At 39.5% G+C, this 24,427-nt stretch overlaps 1 protein-coding gene across 3 annotated transcripts in view; it reads right to left on the minus strand.

Moving 5' to 3' along the window:
- Nucleotides 1-24,427, minus strand: part of LOC120516124 (retinoic acid receptor beta-like) — an 878,498-nt gene that overhangs the window by 504,941 nt on the left and 349,130 nt on the right. For all 3 annotated transcript variants that reach the window (XM_039737583.1, XM_039737584.1, XM_039737581.1), the window contains exon 2: nt 22,147-22,250. The gene's annotated coding sequence lies outside the window, so the exon portion shown is untranslated. The remainder of the gene's footprint in view (nt 1-22,146; nt 22,251-24,427) is intronic.

Raw genomic sequence — 24,427 nt, forward strand, 5'->3', positions numbered from 1 at the left:
CTATGGCACGGACGTCTTCTTAAAGAATAAGAGTAGTGGCCTTAGTTCTTCACTTTTAAATGTCTCAGTACCTCACTTGACTTTCTTCTTTATTCATTACTCTTCCCTTCCCACACTCTTTACTTTTTTCTTCCTGTTATTAGTGTACATATCCTATATTTGAAGTGCTTCATCTGTTTCCTATTTGAGCTCTTCATTTTATTTCTGGAAATGAATCTCCTTGTCCCTTTTATACTGCTTACCCCATATCTGACAGATGATTTCATCTGAAGCTGACTTCATAGCAGACATGCTGAAATGCTTTAACACTCCATTATCTGTCAGTTGTCACTCAGCTTTGCAATTCCAGTTCTGTAGAAGCCTCGCCATACACGTGCTTCTGAAAATCCTTTGAATCTCCTTTGGTTTGTAGTGTGATGTTGTGGCTAGAACACTGAACTTTAAATCTTTTGGTTCCATTCCTGCCTCTGACTAATTGTCCATCAGTCACAAACTTCACTTAGTCTGGGAGCATATACTAGCAGCATTAGCCACCAGACAGCAACCAGACAGCCCATTAGAGGTGTGAACCACCAGGGTGTGTACAGCCTCCCTAACCCGACACAGACAGACAGGACACACATTTTACTACAAAGCACAAGTTTATTTTACAGCTCGGAAGCTGTTTTTCTCGCTCCCCAGAGCACAGCACAGCACCACAGTAGAAAATCACAGTCCCTTTCCACTCCTTTTCCCAGTCCTTCTGCCTCCACTCCTCTTCAGCGAGTTTCGTCCTTCTTCTTCTTCCCAACTCTGGCTCCCCGAATGGCGTAAGGCAGCTCCTTTTATTCAGGTCCTGGGGGTGTTCCAGGTGGCTCATCACGATTACCTGGAATCACTCCTGGGTGTGGTAGAAGTCCACTATAGGGCTCTGCAGCTCCCCCTGGTGGCCCCCACAGAACCCATCAGGGCTGTACCAAACTCCAGCTCTCAGCATGCACTGTGGGAATCCATGGTGCCACAGCCACCCAAGAGGGCTACCCTCTAGCATCCCAGGAGACATATTGCCTCACTGAGACTCTCTCCCCCAGTCCTTCCATTCTTTTGGAGTCTGGCCGGGGCCGCCCGTCACAGAGGGCACTGTCACATACACTTATCTTAGCCCAGAAGATAGTCATCAGTTAACTTAGTGTAACATGGCAACTTCTGGATGGGCAATCAAGCTAATCACAGAAAATCCCTCACAGTTAGAGGTGGAATGTAGGAACTTCATGCAGACAGTGCCTAGACAGGTATTCATTACAAACCCTTAGTATTCTATCTTTCCAATCTCACATTAATAACATCATCCGGTCTGCTTACTTCCACCTACGTAATATTAATCGCATCCGCCCCTCCCTCACTCCCCATACCACTGCTATTCTTGTTCATAGTCTTGTTACTTCTTGTATGGACTATTGCAATTCACTCCTCTTTAGTCTCTCTAATAAATCTCTCCATAAGCTTCAGTTAGTCCAGAATTCTGCAGCTTGCACCATTACTCGAACCCCATCTATTCACCATATTACTCCGGCCTTGCAGCAGCTTCATTGGCTCCTGATTAAGTTTCAAATTGATTTTAAAATTCTGCTGTTAACATTTAAGACCATTCATAACCTCGCCCCTCCATATCTGTCTGACCTTCTTGATGTTGCCATTCCCTCCCGTAACCTTAGATCCTCTTCCTCCATCCATTTGACTGTCCCTCTCACTCATCTAACCCCCATGGGGAGCAAAGCATTCAGCCGTTCTTCTCCCAAGCTCTGGAACTCACTACCTACTGAGCTTAGAAATATCGAATCATTTTCAACCTTCAAATGTAAACTTAAAGCCCATCTGTTTAAAATGGCTTTTCCTTTATGATTACAGTGACTTTGTTTGGTTTTAATTTTTATATTTTCTGTATTTTCTGATGTTTTAAGTTTTGTTTATGATTTATGTTTTTTATTTATTGTTTGTTTCGGCATCCTTGAGTGCTTAGAAAGGCACCTTGTATAAATAAAATGTATTATTATTATTTAAACCCACTGTACGAATGTGCTGTCTAAGCTCCAATTATGAGAAACAAATACTATACGATTATGAGGTCGTCAGTTCGGATTATGAAGACACGCACACGAGTGGAGGACTGACAGTGCCATCACAGCCGATTAATGGCAGGGGCGTCTCACCGGTCTACACAAGACCCACCGCGACTGTCCCCAAAAGGCGATCATAACGTCAGCAAACACATCTCTCTATACTACATAAAAGAAAAAGGCAACTTTCCTTTCTTTACACCTTTTTTCCTTTTATCCCAAACCAAAGCCATTTTCTTTTAACACTGCAGAGGACACAAAACTAATTTTCTTTAATTGCTGGTAATGCCGGTAAGGTACATTACCAGAGGCAGAAATTTGGATGTTCACATAGAAAATGTAATTTCTATACCACAGCCATCATGTAGCGCTTTTCAAAAGGGATCTACTATCGAGAGATGATCCATATACATTTTAGCTGCTGTTAGTTCTACTTACCTGTTCTGTTAAAATGTAGTTTACCCGCAACCACTCCAGTAGTGCTCAATGTACCTGTACTTCTTAAAACGTTAATGTTTTACTGTTTAATAACTTATAGACTATATTTTATTATTTTTCCCTTGCACTCAGTGACCAAAGCTATACACACACATATAGACGCATACATATATATACACATATATATACCTGTGTGTATGTTTGTATGTATGTGTATATACACACACACACACACACCTATCTACATTATATATATACACACACACACACATACATACATACATACATACACACACACATATATAATTTGTGTGTGTGTATGTATGTATGTGTGTGTATATATGATGTAGATAGGTATGTACAGTGGTGTGAAAAACTATTTGCTCCCTTCCTGATTTCTTATTCGTTTGCATGTTTGTCACACAAAATGTTTCTGATCATCAAACACATTTAACCATTAGTCAAATATAACACAAGTAAACAGAAAATGCAGTTTTTAAATGATGGTTTTTATTATTTAGGGAGAAAAAAAATCCAAACCTACATGGCCCGGTGTGAAAAAGTAATTGCCCCCTTGTTAAAAAATAACCTAACTGTGGTGTATCACACCTGAGTTCAATTTCCGTAGCCACCCCAGGCCTGATTACTGCCACACCTGTTTCAATCAAGAAATCACTTAAATAGGAGCTGCCTGACACAGAGAAGTAGACCAAAAGCACCTCAAAAGCTAGACATCATGCCAAGATCCAAAGAAATTCAGGAACAAATGAGAATAGAAGTAATTGAGATCTATCAGTCTGGTAAAGGTTATAAAGCCATTTCTAAAGCTTTGGGACTCCAGCGAACCACAGTGAGAGCCATTATCCACAAATGGCAAAAACATGGAACAGTGGTGAAACTTCCCAGGAGTGGCCGGCTGACCAAAATTACGGTCTTGTGGACTGATGAGACAAAAGTTGAACTTTTTGGAAGGCAAATGTCCCGTTACATCTGGCGTAAAAGGAACACAGCATTTCAGAAAAAGAACATCATACCAACAGTAAAATATGGTGGTGGTAGTGTGATGGTCTGGGGTTGCTTTGCTGCTTCAGGACCTGGAAGGCTTGCTGTGATAGATGGAACCATGAATTCTACTGTCTACCAAAAAATCCTGAAGGAGAATGTCCGGCCATCTGTTTGTCAACTCAAGCGATCTTGGGTGCTGCAACAGGACAATGACCCAAAACACACCAGCAAATCCACCTCTGAATGGCTGAAGAAAAACAAAATGAAGACTTTGGAGTGGCCTAGTCAAAGTCCTGACCTGAATCCAATTGAGATGCTATGGCATGACCTTAAAAAGGCGGTTCATGCTAGAAAACCCTCAAATAAAGCTGAATTGCAACAATTCTGCAAAGTTGAGTGGGCCAAAATTCCTCCAGAGCGCTGTAAAAGACTCATTGCAAGTTATAAGCGCTTGATTGCAGTTATTGCTGCTAAGGGTGGCCCAACCAGTTATTAGGTTCAGGGGGCAATTACTTTTTCACACAGGGCCATGTAGGTTTGGATTTTTTTTTCTTCCTAAATAATAAAAACCACCATTTAAAAACTGCATTTTGTGTTTACTTGTGTTATTATTTGACTAATGGTTAAATGTGTTTGATTATCAGAAACATTTTGTGTGACAAACATGCAAAAGAATAAGAAATCAGGAAGGGGGCAAATAGTTTTTCACACCACTGTATATACTGTATATATATATGTGTGTATATGTAGATATGTATATAGATATGTATATATGTATATAGATATGAAGATATGTATGTGTATATACTGTATATGTATATATATGTAGACTCAAACCCATTATGACAGCAGCTATCCAAGCTGTGAGAAAACAGTAAAAAGGAGGCGTGTCAGACGTTGTGGTACATTTTCTGATGCAGCTAGACGAAAAACAACTTTGTGACGCTGCAGCCAAATACACAAAACAATTACTTTGACAATCATGTTACGTTATTTTTAAAATGTTTCCTTTTCTTTTTCATAACAACTTTAACACACGACATTGCTGCGAAGCGCGGGTATTTTGATATATATATATATATCACAGCGACACTCATAACAGTGACAAAACAATTACATTGACAATCATGTTACGTTATTTTCAAAATGTTTCCTTTTCTTTTTCATAACTTCTTTAACACACTACTTCTCTGCTGCGAAGCGCGGGTATTTTGCCAGTATATATATATATATATATCTATATATAAATATATCTATATGTATATATAAATATATCTATATGTATATATATATATATATATATATATATATATATATATATATATAAAACAAAATACCCACGCTTGGCAGCAAGAAAAAAAAAAGGAAACATTTTAATAATAACGTAACATGATTGACAATGTAATTGTTTTGTCATTGTCATGAGTGTTGCTGGATATATATATATATATATATATATATATATATATATATATATATATATATATATATTGTGGAAGTTGACCCGGACACAGACAGGCGTACATGTTGTTTAAAACACCACACGTTTATTTACAATGATTATTTACAATAATGGTCACTAAAACCCCAGCCAATGGTCACTCAGACCTCAGTCACGAGCACAAATCCCAAAACACTCTGTCCTGGCCACAATGCCTTGTCTTCGGGCCGCCTCCACAGCTCCTCTTGCCTCGTCCTCCTTCCACCCGACTCTAGCTTCGAATGAAGTGAGATGGCCCCTTTTATACAGGACCCGGATGAGCCCCAGGTGTTCCCGGCATTCCTCCTCTAGCCACGCCCCAGCGTGGCGGAAGTGCCGGCTGTTCTCCCGGCAGCTCTCCGGGTATCCTCCAAAGTCTTCCCCCCAGCACTTCCTGGTGTGGCGGAAGAGCTGAGGTAACAGGTCCCCAAGGCATTGGGGCACCTCCTGGCGGTGACCACGGGCCCCAACAAGGTAGAGCTTCCATGCCCTCGACCCGTGGCCCCCAGAGCAACCCGGAAGGTATATATATATATATATATATATATATACATTCATGTGTACATACCTGTATATACACACACACATATACTATGGGGTGCCAAACAGGCAAATACATTGATTTTGTGAATATATAGAGTCGGCATCAGAATATATAAAGTCAAAACTTGAATATATGAAGTCTTTCCCGAATATATAAAGTCAAAACTTGAATATATAAAGTCAGTGTCGAAATTTATAAAGTCATTCCTGATTATATAAAGTCAACATCGGAGTATATAAACTCATTCCTGAATATATAAAGTCAAAGTCAAAATATATTGATTGAAAGGACTCTGAACTGAACTAAGTTAACAACAACGTATTCAGAAAAATAACTTAAAAAAACACTGTTTGGTTAATGTTTTGAAAATGATGCATGTGTCCTGCCCAGGATTGGTTCCTGCCTTGTGCCCAGTGTTGGCTGGGATTGGCTCCAGCAGACCCCCGTGACCCTGTGGTCGGATTCAATGGGTTGGGAAATGGATGTATATTCCAGCGCTGACTTTGTATATTCCGATGCTGACTTTATATATTGAAGTTTTGAATTTATATATTGCAGCACTTACTTTATATATTCCGACGCTGACTTTATATATTTAAGTTTTGACTTTATTTATTCCAGCGCTTACTTTATATATTCCAAAATATTCCAACGCCGTCTTTATATACTCAGGTTTTGACTTATATATGGGAATGACTTTATATATTCAAGTTTTAACTTTATATATTCCAGCGCTGACTTTATATATTCAAGTTTTGACTTTATATATTCAGAAATGACTTTATATATACAAGTTCTGACTTTATATAGTTAAATTTAGTCATCATTGCATAACTTTTTCTTTACCATAGAAATTTAAAGACTAAATTCAACTTCCATTCCTAACAAAGATATTTCTGGCGACTAAATAGAACCTACTTACGTATATCCAAATTCGAGCTATTGAGCTGTCGCCTGCCTGCCTGAATAAGTCACCCTCGCTTCGCTCTTACTTTTTTACCGTTCATTTAATCATGGCTAGTGGCGGAAAAATTATAAAATGGAAGGAGGATTATACTGAGTATGGCTTTACCAAAACAATTATTGATGGCGAATCGATTATTCATAAAGCTTCAATTGGTGATCTGTTTTTCTGTGTTAACCTCATATTTTTTCATACTTCTTCTCAAACCAAGGGGGTGCAAGGGTAAAATGAAACAGGAAGTGCTGATCAATGTAATCGGTGTACCAGGAAATCATGCATTGGCAGAAGTTCCCCTTTGCTTGTAATGCAAAGTGTGATTAAATGCGTGATTTTTTTTAACGCGTTATGGAGCACATGCATCGAAGCTTCTCAGCTGTGCTTGTGCTAAGAAAAGGAAACATTTTAAAAATAATGTAACACGGTTGTCAATGTAACCTTTTGTAAGTAGTGCCTGGAGGATTCAGTGTGGAGAAACTGTAGAGACAGCGTGTGTATTAACTTGTGGATTTTTCTGTGAGTATTTGGTGGCAGCGTCACAAAGTCGCTTCCGTAACACTGCGTGCGTTAGCTGCGGAGCTCAGCTCAGAGCGAAATGAGGTGAATGGGAGGGGAGATGATGACGTGACTCCCCCGCCTGCCTTAACTGTCAATCCCCCACAAACACAGTTTCTCGGAATTTGCATAAGCACAGCCCTTCACCAGCAATTTTAACTTAGTTACAAAGTGATCAAAACTCTCGTTTATATCCTGCGTCCTCTCATTAAATTTGTATCCCACATTACCCGTGGGCATGACAAACGCCAGCGGCAGCCTGTCTATGAACTTAATTTAAAGTTAAGCTTTACACCTTGCTTTCCTAATCGTTTGCATAAGCACAGTTCTTCTCCAGCAATTACTTAATGTTAGCTCAGACCAGGCACTTAAAAGTTTCTCTCTCACTTTTGCTGAGTTTGTGCCAAACACTATTCTATCCCTGACCATTTCATCTTCATTTGTATAAGCACAGTCCTTCACCAGCAATTTTAACTCTGTTACAAAGTGATCAAAAGTCTCAGAAGTAGCAACACTCATGACTATGGTTGTATGTGTCAGTCGCTCGCTTCTTATTGTTTCGCTGCCTTCTCAATTATATAATGCATGTTTTCTTCAGCACTTTTGGAGCTCTTCCTTGTTTTCTACGTACTGCGTTGACAGTCAGTTCACGTGATTACGTGGGAGTCGTGATCATGTCACACGAAACTCCACCCCCCACAGCTTTCAAGCTCAACTCCATTACAGTATATGGAGAAAAACAGCTTCCAGTTATGACCATTATGCATAGAATTTCGAAATGAAACCTGCCCAACTTTTGTAAGGAAGCTGTAAGGAATGAGCCTGCCAAATTTCAGCCTTCTACCCATACGGGAAGTTGGAGAATTAGTGATGAGTCAGTGAGTGAGTGAGTGAGTGAGTGAGTCAGTGAGTGAGGGCTTTGCCTTTTATTAGTATAGATATATACATAATATTTACAAAGTATCTCGATTTTGCATGTCTCCTTACATAAAGGCATATGCTAAATATATAACAGCACTGAAATCCCAATTAAAGACCCATTTCAAAAAGTGCTTTTAAGTAATAATTCTCAGCTTCACCATAAGTAGTGTTCATTTTTGTAAGGTGCCTTTATAACACTGCTGTTTTTATACATGGAAATTATTTTATGCCCTGCTAATGTAATACACATACAGTATCATAATAATACTTTAAAGCCTTCAATATAAAAGCTGCCATGTGAAAACTGGTTTTTTGACTATACCATAAAATCAATCAGTGCATGCGGCTGTATCTTGAGAAAATCTTTATATATAATTCTAAAACATCTATAAGACCTCCATGGGGGCCATTCTCACTGGCTGCATTACTCGTACATTCTGACACGGCACCTGTTCAGCTCAGGACCACAAAGCACTGGCGGTGTAGTGGGCACAGAATATTTCTGGCTCACAGCTGCTTTCTGTTCAGACATATATAACACATGCCGCCTTAGAAAGGTAAACTGTTATTGAAGATCTCTGCCATTCTGCATGGTCACTTTTCTCCATCCTTCATTTTGGCAAAAAATACAGGACCATTGTACGATTATAGAGAATAAGATTATAGTGTATTTTATCTAAGCCTTTTTTGTTCTCATTAAGTTATTTGCTAACATAATTAATTCTGTTTCCGAAGTTGTCTTGGTGTGGAAATCCTTCAGTTTTTGAATTGCAGACTGTCTATATTAAATTTTAATTACTTTGCTCAAATGAACCAGGATGAACTGAATTACAGGTATTACGTGCCTTTCTTGTACATTCTTCTTCTGTTGTACCAGTAATGCATGTATTTGTTCCAGGCAGTTTCTTTTCCTATTCTTTTATAACCTTAAAATGGTAAATAAGTACTCTACAGAGGCCACAGAACCTGTTTTAGTTCATTTATAACCTGGGAAAAAAGAAAGCAGTAGGAGTAGAGATTACAAAATTAGTTTACAGCTTGAAAAAGGAAGGTTTGTGGAGGTACTTACGGGATCAGAGTCATTGATCATCAGGACAAGATAGCCAACCAAATATATGAAATGTCACATGTCCGGAAACCCCCGCTTGTGCATTTTACCTTAATATAGCTGTCTGATGGATCAAGAAAGAGGAAGAAAATGCCAGAAAGGCAACATAGGAAGCAATGTCAAAGACCATGAGACATGAGACCATCTGATGTGAACGTTAGAAAATGTAACCAATAAATAACACTGATCACTAAACTAAAAGCCTCCCAGGACAACGTCACCCTTTGACACTTGTAATTTTCAGTAAGCTTTTCTTAAACAGTTTATATCCAGACTTTGCTATCTTTTTTGTTTTCTAGTATATACAGTAATCCCTCGCTATATCGTGCTTCGACTTTCGCGGTTTCACTCTATCGCGGATTTTAAATGTAAGCACATCTAAATATATATCACAGATTTTTCGCTGGTTCACAGATTTCTGCAGAGAGTGGGTCTTTTAATGTATGCTACACGCTTCCTCAGTTTGTTTTCCCTGTTGATTTCATACAAGGGACGCTATTGGCGGATGGCTTAGAAGCTACCCAATCAGAGCATGTATTACATATTAACTAAAACTCCTCAATGCTATAAGATATGCATCCCGCGCAGAGCTTGATTGTTTGCTTGTCTCTGCCTCTCTCTCACCCTCTCTGACATTCTCTGCGCCTGATGGAGGGGCTGTTTGCTTAAAAGATACTGACGCTCCTCTAAAAAAATGCTGCTTTATTGCGGTGCTCGGCATATTTAAAAGCACAAAAGCACACGTATTGATTTTTTGATTGTTGCTTTAATCTCGCTCTCTCTCTCTGACGTTCTCTGCGCCTGACAGAGAAGATGTGAGCAGAGGGGCTGTTTGCACAGAGGCTGTTTGCTTAGAAGATACTGACGCTACTCTAAAAAATGCCGTGGCAAACTTAAAAGCACAATTATTGATTTTTTGATTGTTTGCTTTTCTTTGCGAGCTCTCTCTCTCTCTCTCTCTGAAATTCTCTGCTCCTGAAGAGAAGAAGATCTATTTGCATTCTTTTAATTGTGAGAAAGAACTGTCATCTCTGTCTTGTCATGGAGGACAGTTTAAACTTTTGACTAAAGGGTGTTATTTCATGTCTAGAGGGCTCTAATAATGTTAACAGTGTGGGAGAGTTTATAAGGGCTTAAAATATATAAAAATAACTACACAAAAATATGGTTTCTACTTAGGATTTTAGTCTATCGGGGGTTCTGGAATGCAACCCCCGCGATCGAGGAGGGATTACTGTATATTATATATATATATATATATATTTAGTACTGTTAAACACTATTAGGGTGTTGTACCGTTTTAGCCATTATGGATGTGCTGAGAAGTTAAGCAAAATGACACTTTTTATTGACTAAGTAAAAAGATTACAATATTTAAGCTTTCGAGTTAACTCAGGCCAAGATGATCCTTTGTATGAAAGTGTGCCATTGAAATAAATCTTCTTGTTGTTGAGAGTTTTTATCTTTATGTTGTAAGGCGACACTACAGCCACTCATGCTGAGTATGATTTGAGTGGTTCTTCTGTGCATTTCTCAATGTTATTAATATGCGATGTTGTATTTGCTGTCTGTATTTGTATTTCTGTACTGCTGACACTGCTCTGTTGTAGACAGTCAAGTAAATATTTTGCTGTACCGTATACACATCAGTAAATTTTAACCTGAGCTTCAGATACAAATTAATTGTTCATATTCAAATAACAGGATCGTAATAATAATTGCCTATTGCGGTATTAATATACAGTATCATAATTCATTTCTATAAATATGCCTTGAGACTGGATTAGGAAACATATCTTTAAAGTAGAATAACTAAGATCTTAATTTAAAAAACATTGTAGTATACAAATCAATCATAAAAGGTGACTTAGTAGTACATATATTTCTTACCATGTAACATTAAAAATATTCTCTGCCTATCAAGTGTTATTTCCAGTGTTACACATGTTTGTAAAAGTAGTTTTGTGACATGTGGAGCTTGCCTAGAGTGACCAGGCTTTGTCTCACCTCTTTCACACTTCAGTACCATCAGCACTGGTTAAGACACTGACAGGTGAAGCTGATGTACACGGCGTTGGCAGAACTGGGCAGCTGCATTCCAGCCTGGCAGACAGGCATCTGTGCATTCCATCCCTTCTTATTATTTCAAGGGACTTTTTCCCTGGGAGGTTAATATAGACAAGAGATATATGAATCCTGGCAAGAGTATTTGATCTAAATCCAAGTGTCCTTTTTTGCAACAATCAGTCATTTTTTTTCTTCATGCCAACAATGAGCAAATGGTATAGTTGTGCTCCAGGCTACAGACATACAAAGCAAAGCCTCTGACTTTGCTATCAAGGTGTCTCTCAACAGTACTGTGTTAACCTATGGTAGCAAAAAAAAAAAAACTGTGTGTGCAAAGGTGTGCTGAAATACATTTAAATCTAATATATGTAATAGTCCAATGACTGTTAGTAATCTATCTGCTCTCTCTGTTTTCCTTGCATACTCATTCAAGTGAAGTGTCTCCTAGGAGAACAAAGAGAACAAAGCATAGAGGAAAAGATAATGCAGGAGAAAGTGAGAGAGGCTATAGGCTCATGTATCAGGATATAATTATACCATTGATCTCCCCAAGACATTCAATTTGATTAATTTAACCTCCTGTGACATTAAAACACAAAACGTATTTTACTTTGACAGTATTTATTTAGCAAAATAATCCAACCTGTGGAGGGTGTCATGGCTTCCTTGTAAATTGGGAAGGTAACAGGTGGGTGTTTGTTACGGTGTGTTCTGATATGTGATATACAGTATATCTGATATCTCCTTACCTGTGCTTGTTCTAAGGGTGCTTGTATGTACTGAGCAACAAGGGCAATCAATGAGAAGAGAATTCTGGGACTATTATTTGAATCCTCTGCTTAAAAATAAGGTGGTGAATATATGGAAAAATGCAGATTCTGTTTTAAATTAAAAAGAAAATCATCACAGTTTTTTCTGGTGCTACTATGATAAGAGGATAGCACAGCCTCTGGCCAAGCTGTCCATATAGCTTTTTAATAATCAGGTTAATGTGATTGGCTCTTACTAAAGGGTTCCCATTCTCTTTCTCTTCATGATGTCCTGTGGCTCTTTTCACAATCAGGCTCTTGTTTCTCGTTTTTTCTTTTTTAACTTGTCCTTGACCTCTAAGGCTGGGGTTATACTTCACGCGACGTGATGCATGCTCCAGTGGACGCTCCTGCTATGCAAGCACTGTACTGTTTATACTTGCGCGTGTACTTTACGTAAATCTGGAGGAATCCAGCAGGTGGCAGTGCGAGATATCATCACGGTGAGAACAGGTTTGGCTTCGCTGTGTTGTGAATTGCCTGGAACAGCCATTAAATTCCGATGACACCTTACCGCAATATCTTTGATGAGGATGTCCATCCATCCATCCATTATCCAACCTGCTATATCCAAACAACAGAGTCATGAGGGTCTGTTGGAGCCAATCCCAGCTAATACAGGGCGAAATACAGGAAACAAACTCCACCAGCTCATCGCAGTGAAAAGGATGTTTAATGATTAAATCCATCAGTCCAGGAATTTGACCATTTCAGCTAGCATTGGGCACGAGGCAGAAACAATCCCTGGACAAGGCATTAGCTCATCGCAAGGTGAATACAAGCACTCACATACACACTGGCGTCATTTTAGTGTCACCAAATCAGCATATCTTTGGAAGGAAACCGGAGCACACGGAGGAAACCCAGCAGGAAAACATGAACACTCCAGGCAGGGAATACCAGCGACGTGATCCCCTGTGAAACAGTAGTGCTACTGCTCTCCCACCGTGTCACCCCATATGTGTATTATTAACAGTATTCATTATTTAAACAAAATTAACGATTTATCTGTAAAATGTAATGTACATACTTTAATGCATTTCATCATAAAAGTGATATCAAGTATAAATCTAAGGATTCTAAATGTGCAGAGAGTTGGAATATCATACATTTAATGTGCTCAGTGTGGCGATCTATTGCTGTTTGCCATTGCTGTCAGTATCGGAGGAAGCCCTTGGAAAAAAAGACGACACAGAAGATGGTATGTGAGACTTTAAAATGTATCATGTCATTACGATCTGGAACATGCAATGCTTGAATACAAAAGCACCACGAATGCATCGGTATGTTGGCATTTTGCTTCACCACATCAAACCATTCATCAAACATCAAAGCACGCACACCGATCTCGTAGGATCCGCAAAGCGGTTTTCTGTCACATGTAGATAGTAAACAGAGCCTCTGACGTCACATTCCAACTTTTAGTACACTGCGCCACCCAACTTTTTGCTGGTACTGCAACTCATGCACACGTCGTGTTAATTTCTGAAGACCTGCTCAGAGGACGCGTCAAATGAACGCTGGGAACGCATGGCAGCCATGATGCGGGCACTTACGCGTTCTGAGCATGTAGTATAAACGAGCCCCAAGAATTATTTAGATCTTGTTTTCAGAGTTTTAGAGGTAAAGGCATCTTGTGGTCACTTCTGTTTTGGTGCTTGATATACTTTTAATGAAGTAGTATTTTCCCACTATGCCATGTTAATTTTTCTGCATATGCTGCCATTTGGAGGAATACTTCTGGACAATTGCTATGCTGATGCTAAATGGATAAAGGTCACATTGTGCACTTCTTGGTAGTCTTTGATTGGATTCAACTCAAATCTTGTTTGTTGTTATGAAATATTTCTAGTTAGTACATTAGAACATAACAAAGATAATGATGGGAACAGGCCATTCAGTCCAATAAGATTATTCATCTTGTTAACCTTGACAGTCCAAAATAACATCAAGTCAAGAATTCCCTACCACACTCCTTAGTAATTTATTTTATGTGCATTAAGGCCAACCGTCTAACATTTGTGTAAAAATCTGCCATTAACATGTTTCCAGCTGTGTCCCCATCCTCTTGTTGTAGAATTTATATTAAAGTAATAACTGAGATCAACTATTCCTTTCATAATTTTAAACACTTCAGTCATGTCTTATCTTAATCTCTGTTTGCTTAGACTTGCAATGTTCAACTCCTTCGATCTCTTGTGGTGGATGGCCAGGGCTCTTACCTGGCTGGGATGTCTAATTAATGGAAGGACTGGGGGAGAGAATACACACAAGGGCTTTCTCCCCCAGAGCAGCAGATGGCAGCCCCCCTGGGTTGCAGCAGTGCCTCAGACTTCCACAGGGCAACATGGGAGTGGGAGTTTGCTACAGCCCTTTTTTTTCTGTGAGAATATCCAGGTGCTCTATAAAAGGAGTTGCCTCACTCCATTCAGGGAGCCAGAGTCGGGAGGAAGCAGACGAAGCTTGTCGGGAGGGTGGAGGTGGAAGAAGAGACGAGAAGGGAGAAGGAAAAGTGCGCTGTGTGGAAAGGTGTTTCCCACAGGAAAAAATAAAAAACATGTGTGCTGAACTTGTGTCCTGCATCAGTCTGTCAGGTTTGGGGAGCTGTGCACCCCCTACAGGCCACACTCTCTTTGTAACTCATATCTCACAGTCCTGGAAACAGCCTACTCACTCTCCTCTGGACTTTCTTTTCTGCTGCTATGTCTTTTTTGTACTTCAGAGACCAAAACCGAACATAGTTCTCAATGTGAGGCCTCAGTAGTGCATTATATAACTTAACATAACCTCCCATGACTTGTACTCCACATATTGTTATACATAACCTAACATCCCATTAGCCTTCTTGATTGCCTCTGTATACCATCTGGATGTAGTGATGAGTCCACTTTGACTCCTAGGTCATTCTCATAAAACGTTCTTTCAAGATTCAGAGAAATTTCAAGCAGAATTGCAGTTCTGCTTTTTGACTGTGATTTAAGAATAACATTTTGGATCTGGTTACATGTGTATTTATTGGTTTACGAAATCCTGCTCTCTTTATTTGTCTATGATTTTTGTCACGTGTATTAAGCCTTGTTTGCTTTCCTGGTTAAGGCTCACCTCTTTTGCTTTGTTTATGATTCATCTACCAATTCCTATTCTAACTAAATTCTACTGCTGTCACATGCAGTCACCATAGCTGTACTGACATTTTAATTAAGTCATTCCTAGCATCGGTAACTGAGTTTGGAGTGAATGTGTTTTTTTCTGATGATGAACCTGACATTGTAACTGTGTTATATTTTACCATAGATATTTATTTACAAAGTGGTGCTTCACTGAAATGCCCAGAATGCACTGGCTGACCATTTAGCTAAGAATAGGTAAATTCTGTTTAGGTTACAATCTTGTGTATCACTTTGGCTGAACTGCCCTGAGAATTTGGAGCACAAAAAAATGCCCTCTGGTGTTAGCTCTAGGTCCTCCCTACGTGGAGTTTGCATGTTCTCCCCGTGTCTGCGTGGGTTTCCTCCGGGTGCTCCGGTTTCCTCCCACGGTCCAAAGACATGCAGGTTAGGTGGATTGGCGATTCTAAATTGGCCCTAGTGTGTGCTTGGTGTGTGGGTGTGTTTGTGTGTGTCCTGTGGTGGGTTGGCATCCTGCCCGGGACTGGTTTGCGCCTTGTGCCCTATGTTGGCTGGGATTGGCTCCAGCAGACCCCCGTGACCCTGTGTTCGGATTCAGTGGGTTGGAAAATGGATGGATATCAAAGAGAACAAAATTTAAGTGTAGGATTTGTAACTCAGATAAATCAGAATCAGTCAAGAGCCTTAACACTTTTGCAAGGCACTATATATGGTTTTGCAATTGTGTTTTAATTTGAAATCCAAAAGGCAAAATTTAATAAATATGGTGGGCTGGTACCCTGCCCGGGGTTTGTTTCCTGCCTTGCGCCCTGTGATGGCTGGGACTGGCTCCAGCAGACCCCCGTGACCATGTAGTTGGGATATAGCGGGCTGGATAATGGATGGATAGAAAATTTATTAAAACAAGTTTTTAATAAGGAGATAAAACAGAACCCTCACACCAGCGCCTGTCCTCAACCCCAGCATTCTACAGTGAGTGATGAAAAAAAAATGTTGAGAAGGGCAGTAAGGCTTTCAGTCCTGGAAGATAAAGTGCAAAAAGGAGGACCCCCACAGTACTGACCACCAGCTATCTAAACACACACCAGCTGAACTAGGGATGGTCATTTATTAACAGCTGTATGTCCCATTATTCTGCAGCAAAGAGGCTTCAACAAGAGTCAGATTAAAATGAATGATGGAAGATTTCCAGTAAAAGTAACCAGTTTCACTGCAACAATTCCCATAGTAAAGAGCCTTTGGGGGAGAAAAATAAGTTCAAGAGAAGAAAGGTCAGGAAAGTAAGAGTGGGGTGTCAGTACACAGAATCAAAGATAGAGAGATGACGACAAAGAACCAGAAGGTGAAGACAGTATGAAATATATAAAATAAGGCACGTGGAGTGCTTAAGAGCAGAAGTGATAAAGAGGGTCGTTGAATTGTCTCATAGCAAAGTACTTCAGGAGCGTAAGATTAAGATGTTGTATGAATTAGAATTAAACGTATTGGTGAGATTTTTTGAAAGTCTGAATTTTATGACAAGTTGGAGTAGGTTGGAAGGTCTTGTTCCCAAATAGAGTGAAGTGACAGAGGTTTTTAGGCCGCATTCCACAGGATGGTAATAGGGATAAAATAGGGTTCAACTGGAGAGATAACAAGTAATAAAAATCAAAAAGCGGGTAAAAATAGTAAAGGGAGGTTTTTAGGGTTAACTTGAGGTGCAGTAAAAGAGACAAGTTATAATACATGCATGCCTGGGAGACTTTCATGGGTATGGATTTGGGTTCCCACCAGAGGAGGGAAAAGAGTGTTGCACCATCCTTAATGCAATTTCCATTTCCCCTAGCATGGATGGGAAGCTCACGGAGCGTGAGTGACATCATTCCCACCCAAAATGCCACAAGCCCCACTCCTTCTGCTCCACTGCATACTTTTCAGGCTGAAACATCAAAAGTCAACATTAATTGTTGGACTTGTCTTGGACTGGATAGAGCTCATAGTGTGAAACAAAAACATCTCAACAATCTTTGATCACGATTTGAGGATTTTTTTTGTTCTATATACAGAACATTAAAGGGAGTATCTATCTTTTTCTTTAGCCTTGTTGCTTTTTACACACTATCTATCTATCTATCTATCTATCTATAGAATGTGGCGGGTGGCCACGGCCATTACCTGGCTGGGATGCCAACTGCATGGAAGGACAGAGGGAGAGAGCATCGGCAGGGCGATACCTTCCCCAGGACGTTAGATGGCAGCCCTCCTGGGCAGCTGTGGCATCATGGATTCCTGCAGGGTATACAAAGGAGTTTGGCACAGCCCTGCTGGGTTCCATGGGGGCTGCCAGGGGGGAACTGCAGAGCCCTACACTGGGCTCTCACCACACCTGGGAGTGATTCTGAATCGGATTAATGAGCCACATGGAACACTCCCAGGGCCATCATAAAAGAAGCTGCCTCACTCCATTTGGGGAGCCAGAGTTTGGAGAAAAAAGGATGAAACTTGCAAGGGGAGAGTGGAGACAGAAAGACTGGGAATTGGCAGCTGAAGGAAGGACTGTGTTGTGGTGCTTTATGTACCATGCTGTGGGAAGCAGATAAGAAGCACGCTGGACTTTAACTTGTGTCTGCCTGTCTGTGTTACGTTAGGGCAGCTGTACATGCCCCGGTGGTCCACAATATATATATATATACAGTATATATATTTCTTCAGGTCTTATAGAAACCAAGTTAAATGCTACACTGGAGGAATATTTTTTGTAGGTACAAAGGACAACTCATTTCTCTTAGGGAGGAAGACAAACAACACCCTGTCTCCTTGGCTTCTGCCCCTTCTTTCCACTCACTCCTCAGTTTCAGCGTCAAACGTACAAGTGTCTGAGCACTCAGTCCATCACCCTTCATTAAATGCCTGAAGTAAACACACATTTCCCACTTCAGACTCCAAACCTGCTTTATATCTCCTGTGCTCTTTATTATAACTGGTATCTCTTCAGCTAAGAAAATGGTCCCCTCAGCTCTAAATTGTTTACCTTTTGTGCTCAATAAGGAGATTTGATTCTTTTTCTTGACCCTGGCAAGTCTATCTTCCACATTCAATCACTTGTCCTTCTCGCCTCACACCATTTCAGGGCTGTTCCAGCCAATATCTAGAACAAGCCTGACCCTTGTTCTGTCTTAGGTTCACCAGGCAGATAGGTAATACCCAATCTATATGCCTTTTGGATGAACAGTATGGCCCAGCACATAAGTACCTATAAATATTTTTAAAAAATGACAAATAAGAAGAGAATATTCAGTCCATCAAGTCTGTATGTTTTGCTAATAGCTAGGCTTTCTCAATATCTCATACAAATACTTCTTAAAGATTATCAGGTTTCCTTAAGTACCTGGGACGCACCTGGTTGTTCTATTGTGCACAACTTCAAGTGCTTCTATGTCTTTATTGTTGGTGACCACAACTGCACATAGTATTCCAGATGTGCTCCCACTAGTGTATTGCATAGTACAAGCATATTTTTCCTTTATTTATGTGATCTGTAGCAAGAGTAGGGAGCAGGTTGAGGAGACCCTGGAGAGGTGGAGATATGCTGTAGAGCGGAGATGAATGAAGGTCAGTAGGAACAAGACAGAATACATGTGTGTGAATGACAGGGAGGTCAGTGGAATGGTGAGGATGCAGGGAGTAGAGTTGGCTAAGGTGGATGAGTTTATATACTTGGGATCAACAGTACAGAGTAATGGGGACTGTGGAAGAGAGGGAGGTGAAAAAGAGAGTGCAGGAAGGGTGGAATGGGTGGAGAAGAGTGTCAGGAGTAATTTGTGACAGACGGGTATCAGCAAGAGTGAAAGGGAAGGTCTACAGGATGGTAGTGAGACCAGCTACAGTATGTTATATGGGTTGGAGACGGTGGCACTGACCAGAAAGCAGGAGAGAGAGCTGGAGGTGGTAGAGTTAAAGATGCTAAGATTTGCACTGGGTGTGACGAGGATGGATAGGATCAGAAATGAGGACATTAGAGGGTCAGCTCAAGTTGGACGGTTGGGAGACAAAGTCAGAGAGGCGAGATTGCGTTGGTTTGGACATGTGCAGAGGAGAGATGCTGAGTATATTGGGAGGGAAGGATGATACAGCTGCCAGGGAAGAGGAAAAGAGGAAGGCCTAAGAGAATGGGTTATGGGTGTGGTGAGAGAGGTCAGGCAGGTGATGGGTGTAACAGAACAAGATGCAGAGGACAAGAAGATATGGAAAAAGATGACCCGCTGTGGCAACCCCTAACAGGAGCAGCCGAAAGAAGAAGATTTTTTTATGAAATAACCTAACATGTTAGGTTGTATATTTTTACATGTTGTCTCATTAGATGTTTCAGCAACATTGCTTAGAACGTTGTGTTAACATAACCCCTAAATCCATTTCAAAAGTCAATTTGTGTAAGACATTGTCTCTTATCTTGAATTTTTAATTGGCGTTCCTTCTGCCCATGTGTAGTACTTTGCAATTTTCGACATTAAACTGCATTATCCATGTTTTAGACAAACTTTTGAAATTCACATCAATGCTCTCAGAAACCATGTGATCTCTAGTGCCTCCTCTGGCATTAGCTCCTATGTCATACTCTCTTTCTCAGGATGCCTTGGTGTCTGCCAAGTTGTCTTGTTATTTATATATCCTGACAGAATGCTACCTGCTTCTGCTGAGGCTGCACTTGTCTTACTGCCCATCTTCCAATACTGATGTGTGTTTACATGCCCATTAACTCAACCTTGTGTGACTACTGAAGGTTACAGAAAGGAAACCTCACTTGGATGCGCAATAGAGTGGCTTCACAAGCAAGACAAAATGTTCAACCTGAGTAGCATAGGAAAAGTTTGTGAACGTTATGACAAGCATGGTAGCGTTGAAGGGGATTATGTTGAAAAATAAAAATAGTTTTATTTAGCTGGATTTTTTTTTATCTTAACAAATCATTCTAAAAATCTTTTGATTAAACTTCTTCAATATTAGATACATTGTGATGACTTTTTCCTGCTTCTCATCCAATATTCCCAGTATAGATCTCAGCCTCCTTTGACCCTGAATTGGACTGAGGTTTATAGAAAGTATGCACAAGTATTTATATATAGTGGCTGTGGTAGCAGACTAGTAAGGGATCTGCCAAGGGACAGAAGAAGGAGAGGGAGACAATATCAGATGTGTGTGGTGTGCTCTGTGCTTTATCTGAGCATAAAATACAAGCAATTTGGGTAAGCGGCAAAGGTTATGGTTATGGGAAGCCACAAAAATTGGAGGCTGGGTGAGCAGATGCCAAATGGCTATGTGTCCAATATGTTGATGGTGTACTCTGAGAGTACCATATATACTCACATTTAAGTTCTCCCGCGGATAAGTTGGGGCTTGATTTTACTGTATAATTTCCAGTACTGTATTTTATAATGTCGGTCATATAAGTCGAATGTGGAAAACTCAAGCTGTTGGTCCAAGAGTTTATGATATGTTAACGCCCACCTGAGAGAGTAACCATGGAGCACACTGCCTCTTTTTTCGATGTATTGTGCCTACGTGACCACACGGTAATACTCAAACTATTCCAAAGTGAAGTTTGCACTGTTTTCTGTTTTTTGTATCTCACACCCTCATACACCTTTATTATAAGAACAACCCTTATCTACAACGGAGCGTTCAATCAGAAAGAAAATGTGAAGCTGGTTTTATATTCAAAGTCATTTAAGTGCCGAAAGTGCGCTGCTGCAACAAAATTCGATGTGTTTGAGAAACTGGTGCGAGATTGGAGGAAGCATGAAGATGTAAAAATAAAAAAGTGTCATATTTTTGAAACGCCGTATTAGTCAGGATCAGATTTTATGACCAATTTTTCATGTTTCAAGACTCAACTTATACGAGAGTATATATGGTAATTGTGGCTATTGGTGGTATGTTAAATTGAATGTCGATGGGAATGGGCAAATGTTTCCTCAAATGTCACTGGAAGGAATAAAGAACATTAATGTTTGAAGTGCGTGTTTGTCTCTCTCATCAGGTCTGTTTTTCTCCCTCCTCAAGGTGGAAAAAAGCAGGAGTCCAGGACATGGGGACAACCAGATGTTAACTGATTTCCAACCCAGCAAAGCAAAGACAGCTTCCAATGGACCACAAACTCCGATGTCACCTGGACCAGGATTACGAGAAGTGAAGATGAAAGAATACTGTACGTTGTTTTCTTTCGGACCCAAATGGAAGCAGAACTCAGTCCAAGTGGTTTCTTCAGGCACAGAATGAAGGAGTGTCACCAGAGTCACATATCTGAACACCAGGCAAAATTGCTAACCTTATTTTGGGGGAGGGGGGTACTTTATCCTATTTTTTAAATAAACACAATCATCATAAGTGTTTTACTTTTAGCATTCCGGTTCTGGAAAAACAATTCTTATTCTGTGATCCTCAGATGTCGACTATCACACTAAGAATGTGTTTTCTGTAAACAAGTCACTGTTGAGATCTTGTGTCTTTTATGTCACTCCCTTGTGTCCCTACACTGACTTGCTTTTATCTGTTCATATGTCAGATCTTCTATTTTCTATTTATTCTAAACAAGAGGCATTAGTCCATAGCTGTAGTTTTAATAGCTTTATAACCAGCAGGCATGTGAAAACAAATTAAAAAAAAATTAAAATTCTAAATGTATGCTGCTGAGTTGCCAAAATTTTAAGAGGGTGCTAATTACAAAGACCTTATATGTCAGGACTTCAGCGGGCCTCCATTCCTGATTCTTGATTTCCTCAATTGTTAGAGTTTGTGTTCTTTTTTATGTTGTTTGTTCTGTCGGCATTTGAGTTAATTACTTGGTTAGAATTTAATTATTTCTTTGTAATCTTCCTTTTGTTTGCTACTGTTTTTTTTATGGTTTGGTAATTATTTCTAATTGTTCATTTTTATCCCTTTAAATGCAGTACCCAGTGGGCTGGTGCCCTGAATCCTGCCATTATGGTGACCTCCTGAGGCCTTATCAAGACTTCAGTCTGATCGCTGTGGTATTCTTACAGATTTTATAGTCTTACCTTTTTTTTAAAGATTTATTATTTGGGGCTCACAGTCATTTGTCTTTCATCTTGGCTGATCATAACATTACAGTCCAATTCAGAAGACTTGTTTTGCTCACCGCCTGTAAAATGAAAAAAACAAAAACCATAAACAGGCAATCAGAACATAAAACACCAACACATTTTAAAAAACATTAATAAAACTAATCTGAAAAAACCAAGGCATAAATAGAAACATGGTTTTAAAAGTTAAGCTGACAAATATGAAAGTTAACATTTCTGAAGAGATCAGAAGACCTTATAACGTTACTGTTCTACAGGCCTGAGACTAGGCACAACACACCATGTGTGTCACATATCGAGCACCAAAGGCTTTGTCCGAACATACAAATGTAATGTCATGATGTATCAGTCACCCTGGATATCACTAGTCCACCAGTACAAAATAATAAAAAATTATATAAAATAAATGTTAAAAGTAAAGTATTACACAAATGAGTTAAAATGTTAGGTTTGAATACACAGTGGGACATTGTGGACTCGACACTATCAACTGCCAGACAGCGTTCAGAAATCATTAAGAAGGCTAACAGAAGGTCAGGTTATAAAGCGCCCTGATGTGTGGAGTACAAGTCCAAGGAGGTTATGCTCAAGTTTTATAATGCACTGGTGAGGCCTCATCTGGAGTACTGTTTTGGTCTCCAGTTTACAAAATGGACACCACAGCGCTAGAAAAGGTACAGAGAAGAGCAACTAGGCTGATTCCAGGGCTACAGGGGTTGAATTATGAAGAAAGATTTTTTTCATTTTAAGCAAATGGAGATTAAAAAGAGGCACGATTGAGTTGTTTAAAATTATGAAGGTAATTAGTACAGTGGATAAAGACTGGTATTTTAAAATGAGTTCATCAACAACACAGGGACACAGTTGGAAACTTGTTCAGGGTACATTTCGCATAAACATGAGGAAGTTTTTCTTTACACAAAGAACCACAGACACTTGGAATTAGCTACCAAGTAGACAGTAGACTTTAGGGACTTTCACAACTAGACTTGATGCTATTTGAGAAGAATTAAGTGGATAGGACTGGCGAGCTTTGTTGGGCTGAATGGCCCGTTCTCGTCTCTAGATTGGTCTAAAGTTCTAAAATAACTAAAGGCATTAAAACAGCAAAAAATGGGCTCAGCCTACTGGTACACATGACAGACACTACTGCCATATACTGTATTACCGTGTTGCATTGCTTCTCTTCTCCATTTCTAAAAATAACAACAATTAGTTTCAGAAATGTTAGTAATTAGAGATGAGTGAAATAATTTGCACGAAATTGAATTCACAGTAAAACTCGATATTTTGTTTTGCAAAAAAAATGTGTTAAACAAATTGCACTTTGTTTCTAGCAAACTTCATGGAATTGACAAAGTTTAGTCTCTGCCTAGAAGTGTTTCCATGCATTTCCATGCATTATTTATGCATGCCTTTGCCTGATATTTAGTATTTATAAATAAAGATCTCTAATGAAAAAAAAAGACTGGAATTGTGCTTATCCTTAACTAGGTAGAGGGGTTGGCAGCAGCACCTTTTCGTGTCATGATGGTTAATTTTATTGTGTCCTCATGTGGAAAATGTGCAGCATGTTACATTTTTAGAAAAAAATAAATGGCTGAACTCCTCCACAAGGATATAAAGGAGACGCATAAATAGAATTTATTGTACTAGTATTGAATGGATTACATGCTTTATGCAGCGGCAGAAAGTTACACAGATAAACATGGAGTGTGAGTGAGCCTTTGGGGAGCAGTAAAGTAATAAACTTTAAAGAAATAAGAACTCTTTAGTGAATTTCACTATTTCACAAATTACTTTCAAAATTAATTTTACTGTCTGGTTCATGAAACTGTATGCAAATCGCAATTTGCCAATTTCACTCTAATTAACATTTGAATTATCAAAGCAACAATGGATCTAATAAAGGAAAGACACATCCCTGGAGGAAACCTGGACTGAAATGCTGGTCAAATAAAGAGATGGCTCAACACTGGTTTGAGAAGGAGTTTGGTTTAGACCTAAATAGACCATATAATAAATTTTATTTTATACATATACAGACTTGTATAAATCTTTTCATGTTGTACTTCCTGCCTTGTGCTGGATGCTGTAATGATTGGCTCCGGCTCTACGCAGTTCTGATTTTGATTTAGTTACTATATGGCATGATCACTGAAAATAAAGTAGCCTGGCTTTTTACTGCATTGTTTCTATACAATCTGCGCTGAGTACCCGGCCACTTTGCTAATTT

The sequence above is a fragment of the Polypterus senegalus genome, chromosome 15 (assembly GCF_016835505.1).
Source record: "Polypterus senegalus isolate Bchr_013 chromosome 15, ASM1683550v1, whole genome shotgun sequence".
Classification (NCBI taxonomy): Eukaryota; Metazoa; Chordata; class Cladistia; order Polypteriformes; family Polypteridae; genus Polypterus; species Polypterus senegalus.